General features: G+C 51.3%; 1 protein-coding gene and 1 pseudogene across 1 annotated transcript in view; one reads left to right on the top strand and one right to left on the bottom strand.

Moving 5' to 3' along the window:
* The window catches only part of Megf11 (multiple EGF-like-domains 11), a 190,604-nt gene that overhangs the window by 99,234 nt on the left and 85,370 nt on the right, over positions 1 to 6,000 (bottom strand). The gene's annotated exons all lie outside the window — the stretch shown is intronic.
* Positions 4,991 to 5,393, top strand: LOC105980906 (annotated as a pseudogene).

The following is a 6,000-nucleotide window of genomic DNA, read 5'->3' as shown; positions in this document are numbered from 1 at the left end:
CCCTGAGTTCAAGCCCCAGGACCAGAAAAAAAAGGAAGGAAGGAAGGAAGGAAGGAAGGAAGGAAAAAAGGAAGGAAGAAAGGAAGGAAGAAAGGAAGGAAGGAAGGAAGGGAGGGAGGGAGGGAAGGAGGGAGGGAGGGAGGGAGAGATGGAGGGAAGGGGAGGGAAAGAGAAAATTTCTGTTTGGGCACTGGGTATTTGAATGAGGTAGTAGAGTACTTGCCCTACCAAGCAAGGGGGCCCTGAGTTCAATCCCCACTTCAAAACCCTACAAGGATTTTTGTCTGATCCTCCCCCCCCTCCTAGATCTTCTGGACTAAAAGAAAAGCCAGGACAGAGATCCTGTCTTTTTGTCCACCTTCTGGCTAGCCAGCAGCAGTAGTTACTTTATTCTCAATCCCAGGTTGCAACTTAAACTGCCCGACAAGGTCAGGAGCCTGGGGTTGGAGGCAGGCTGGAGAAAGCAGGACTCTTATCTGCTCGCTGCTAAAGCTGGCCCTGCAGGGTTGACCCAGTTTGTTAGGAAGCCCAGCTGGGCCTGGAGACAGGAACCTTGTGCCTCAGCCACAAGCAGACCCAGTTAAAAGGCAGATTAATGGGTGGTCAGGTGCGAGGAAGCCAGCCAGAACCCCACGCTGGGGGAACACAAGGTATTTGTTTGGGTTTCTGAAGCACTTTATGAATCCCTTCTCTCTGGCCTTTTGGAAGGGACAAGCCTCTCAAACACTCACAGCCCACTTGTAAAAAGGCCCCTCTGTCTCTGCTGGCTGTGGGCAAATCCACGTGGGGTCAGCACACCCAGGAGAGTGTGCAGAAGAAGAAAAGCGGTTGGAATCAATGGGCTGGATTACAGACCCCGCGTCCCCGGGCAGATAATAGCAATGGAAGGGCCAGTGGCTCACACCAAATGTCCTTCCCCAGCCCTGGCAGACAGCGAGTGCCAATCACAAAGGATTAAAACCAGCTGGGGGCGAGGCCTACAGAGAAAGAAAGGCCTGAGGTTGGGCTAGCAGCCAGCCCTGGGGCCTGGGGTGCAGGGATGAGGGATGGAGTCCAGTCTGGATGTCTTGCATGTGTGTGTGTGTGTGTGTGTGTGTGTGTTTGGGAATGGCAGCATGGAAAAAAAAAAAGCTAAGTGACAGTGTGCAGGCCTTGAGTTCAAGCCCCAGTACTGGCTGAGAAGAGGAGGGGGTGGGAGGAGAGGAGGGGGAGAGGAAGGGAGGGGAGACGAGGGGAACTCGAAAAATCTGGGCCTACAATGGACTCAGCAGTGTCTGATCGCAAGACACCTGTGCCCACTTATTGCTATAGTAACCGCTAGGCCTACAAGAAGGACTGAAAGCAAAGTGATTTCCTCAAAGCCACAGGGCAGCCTCAGCTCCTCCATGGGTCTTACCTGCCCTGGTCATGAACCTCACCTACAACACCTGCCTGGAGGAAGTGGTCATGACAGCTGCCCATGACGGCTGGACACTGTGTCAGGCCCTTGCAGACATCATGTTGTGGACTCCTTTCAAGAAGGGCGGAAGCTGGGGCCGCCGGTCCCTTTTGCAGAAGTTGGAGAGGGGCGAAGCCAATGGCCTGCGGTCACTGGGTAAGTATCACGCTGCAGTTTGAACGCTGTGAATCTGGCTTGGCCTTTGTACAAAATCAAATGTGAAGAAGGGATTTTATGAAGTGCTTAGCTGGTGGCTGCTGAGCAGTACCCAGGCTGGGCAGGGTGCACGATAGGGGAAGAAAGAGGAAGAATCTGGGCGTCAGCCCCTCCCGGCCAAGCAAAGGCCAAAGGGGATTTGGAAGCTTTGTTTGGAGGTAGACAGGCACTGGGCTGGGTGAAACTGGGGCTAGGGCCTGGGCTGGTTGGCTATGGTTACAGCCACCCCCTTACATGCTCCTCCCCAATCCCCTGCTAACAGCCTTTTGGGAAAACTGTCTGCAAGAGGTGATTTTTCTGCTGCTGGAAGATCAAAGCCTGGCCTGGGGCGAAACCCCCTCCTCACTGGAAAATGACAATGACTCCCAGCCAGGTCTGCCCAGAAAGACCGTTAAGTAAATGAAGATGGCAGTTTGGTGACTGGGGAGTTTGTACTGGGGCCAAATGGAACTCTGTCTTCCAGCCAAGTAGATGCGAAGACCTGGGCTGGTGCCCAAGAAAGGGGGCACATACGCCTACGTGCACGCTTGGGCGCTCTTTCCCTCCTCCTCCTCCTCCCTCTTCTCCTCCTCCCTGTTACCACTAGGAGGGGTCAGGGGAGGCTGGTCTCCAGAGGCCTCTTGGGCCGGAGCCTGGTCTCCATATTGAAGCTTAGCCTGGCTCATGGACACTCAGGCAGGGTTGGATCTTGGCCAGACTTGAGCTGAGGGGGGCGCAGGAGGCCTGGGATGGAGGAAGGTTGATCCCATGGGTTGCCCCCCATTTTGATTTGTTTGGTGCCAGTCCTGGGGCTTGAACTCAGGGCCAGGGTGCTATCTATGAGCTTCTTAGCCCAAAGCTAGCGCTCTACCACTTGAGCCACAGCTCCAATTTCGGCTTTTTTTTTGGTAGTTTATTGGAGATAAGTCTCACAGACTTTCTTGCCCTGTTGGCTTCTAACTGTGATCCTCAGATCTCAGTCTCCTGAGTAGCTAGGTTTGCAGTCATGAACACCGGCACTCGGCTAGGTGTCCTCTTTTAACTCTACAGAAGGGAACCCAACACACTTAAAGACCTGGCATCAAGTCCCAGATCTTATAGACTTAAGTGACCATAAACAAAACCCTAAGAATCTGCAAGCCTCCATTTCTAAGATCTGTAATATGGGAATGAAAATGGACCCTGCCACACATCTAGGCGCAGCCTCTAGGTAGTAATCTTCACTGGTGCACCCCTCTCTGCCCTAATTCTCCTCAGAGCCAAGGCTGGGCTTACACAGGCCTAAACTGACCTACATCCGGGTACCTGCTTCCCAGGCACCAGGCCTAATCTCTGTGAACCTCACACAGGGAATTCTGGCCCATCTACTTCCTGGATATGCTAATTAACAACCATGCCTCCAGCCTTGGAGAAAAGGGAGGGGGAAGGGAGAGACCTGGCTAGCACAGCAGGCTGGGGACACCAAAGTCACACTTCAGATCTTCAACTCAGGACCCCACACTTTGATTGGTTTTTTTTTTTTTTTTGGTCTCATGGCTGGTACCCTACTACTTAAGTCACACCTTCAATTCTGCTGTTTTTGCTAGTTAGTTGGCGATAAGAGCCTCACAGATTTGTCTGTCCAGGCTGGCAAGAGTTGACTGTTGTTTGTTCGGTCAATTGTGGGCTTGAACTCAGGGCCTGGTCGCTATCCCTGAGCTCTTCAGCCAACTCTACCACTTTGAGCCACAGCACCACTTCCGGTTTTCTGGTGGTTAACTGGAGATAAGAGTCTCACAGACTTTCCTGCCCAGGCTGGCTTTGTACCACGATCTTCAGATCTCAGCCTCCTGAGTAGCTAGGATGACAGGTGGGAGCCATCAGTGCCTGGCTGACTTTTTTTTTGTCTCTTCTTTTTTGGTACTGGGGTTTGAACCTAGGATGTTGCTGAGCCAGCACTTTGCCACTGAGCTACACCAGCCCAATGTTTTTTTAAAGCTCTAAACAGGGACAGTCTGGACTGGGAACTGGCCCCTTCCCTTCTTCGGGGCCTGGTGTCTAGTTAACAGCATTGAGTTTAGAACTGTAAGCCCCAGGCTTGAGTTCTAGCTCTGAGGCTTCTAAAGCCATGGCCAAAGGTGAGTTGCTCAGCAGCAAAGATGAGCCTGTTTCCTCACCTCTAAAGTAAGAATGATGAACATAAATTGTCTTGGTCAAAAAAACTCAGGGACTGGAGGCGTGGCTCAGGTGGTAGAATGCCAGCCAATGAAGGAAAAGTGTCAGATAACAAGTCCCAGTCTCAAAGAAAAGAAAAAAAGTTTAAATCCGGGAGCTGGTGGCTCATGCCTGTAATCCTAGCTACACTAGAGGCTGAGATCTGGGGATCACAGTTCAAAGCCAGCCTGGGCAGGAAAGTCTGTGAGACTCTTATCTCCAATAAACCACCAGAAAACTGGAAGTGGTACTGTGGCTTAAGGGTACAGCGCTTGCCTTGAGCTGAAGAGCTGAGGGACAGTGCCCAGGCCCAGAGTTCAAGCCTCACGACCAGCCACCGCCGCCCCCCAAAAAAGACAATTGAAATCTGTGGACTGGCAGTGCTTGCGCCCCCTGCTGGCTGTGCCTCAGCTTGCACCTGACTCTCCACACCCTTAATCCCAGATCCCAGGGCCAATTTTTCCCACATTGTCTCCTCCAGCAGCTTTCTCTGACTGGGTGGTCCTTTCTCCCTTCTCAGATCCAAAATTCACCCATCATCCTTCTGTAGCCAACCCAATGGCATCTTTTCCAGGATCTCTTGCTGTATAACCCAATCGCCTGGGCTAACCACAGAGCCATAGCACCAGACTCTGAGACCCCCTGAAAAACAGGGCAGGGCCTCTGCCCAGCATCCTGCAGTCAGGCAGAACCAAGCAATAGTAAGTACCCAAATAAAAGGCCTTTTGTGGCCAGGTACTGATGACTCACGTGTGGTATCCTAGCTACTCAGAAGGCCGAGATCTGAGGCTCAGAGTTCCAAGCCAGCCCAAACACACAAATCTGAGAGACTTTTCTCTCTCATGAACCAGCACAAAGCCACAAGCAGAGCTGTGGAACAAATGGTGAAGCTCCAGCCTTGAGCAGAAAAGCCAACCAAGAGGCTGGGAAGGTGGTTCAGTGGTAGAGTGCTTGCCTAGTATGCATAAAGCCTTGGTTCAATTCCTCAGAAAAAAAAAAAAAAAGCCAGAAGTGGAGCTGTGGCTTAAGTGGTAGAGTGCTAGCCTTGAGCAAAAGAAGCTCAGATTCTGGAACCTGGGTTCTTGTGAGATGGTGGCGCTCATCTTGGGGGAGCAGTGGGGTGCTGGGCACCCTGATTGCCCGCCCTGCCCGCCTCACCACACCATGGTCCACCTCACCGCTCTTTTCTGCAAGACCTACTACGGGGGCCACCTGACCACCCACCTTGCTACCACCTTGCACCAACTGGCCCTTTTACCACATTGTTGCTGCTCATAACAAATGTCCCGGGGACGGCCCTTTGATGGAGCAGTTGGGCTCCGATGACCCGCTGCCCAACAGCCATGGAGAAAAGCTCAGTGCCCTCAACCTGGACAGGATCGGGCACTGGATCAGCTGTGGGGCTCACTTCTCTGAACCTATGGAGAAGCTTCTAGGTCTTTCTGGTTTTTTCCCTCTGCATCCTATGATTACAAATGCTGAGAGACTGCAAAGGAAACAAGCGCGTGAAGTCCTCTTAGCTTCTCAGAAAACAGAAGCTGAGGCTCCAGAAACAGAAATAAGCTGACTTCAGTGAACATAGTGATTACAAGGCCAAAATCTTCTAAAGTACTTGTGTATAGAGCTCTTGATTGTGTTAGGTTTGGAGGTCAATAAAAGGCACCCATCCGCTTCTGGCCTAACTTGAACAAGGGCTAGGCAGAGATTTGTTCTTGTTTGACAGAAAAGCTCTGTGTGGATACTAAGTAGGTTTTTCTGCATTTATCTTGGAAAAAACTGTATTTGAGGGTAGGATTGGACTTTCGGGCCTTACAATTTGTTGTCTTCCAAGTGTTTTTACTTCAAAGCTCCCAACTAGTGTCACTGGCCTACTTCAATGTTTCTTTAGTCACTCACAGTCATCCCACAAGAACCAACACAGATACCCTGCTTATTTTTGTAAAGGGAGGTTTACAGTGTTTCCTTGGCATGTAATTGTACCTTTACAAAGATAAATGAAAATTGTTTGGGGGCTATCATAGCCTAGATTTTTTTTTGGGGGGGGTTCGGTTGTGGGGCCTGAATTCTGGGCCTGAGCACTGTCCCTCAGCTCTTCAGCTCAAGGCTAGCGCTCTACCACTTGAGCCACAGAGCCACTTCTGGCTTTTTTTCTTTTTGCTTATGTGGTGCTGAGG

Source organism: Dipodomys ordii, unplaced genomic scaffold (assembly GCF_000151885.1).
Source record: "Dipodomys ordii isolate 6190 unplaced genomic scaffold, Dord_2.0 Scaffold11, whole genome shotgun sequence".
Taxonomy (NCBI): domain Eukaryota; kingdom Metazoa; phylum Chordata; class Mammalia; order Rodentia; family Heteromyidae; genus Dipodomys; species Dipodomys ordii.
This window is presented reverse-complemented; position numbering and strand designations above follow the sequence as displayed.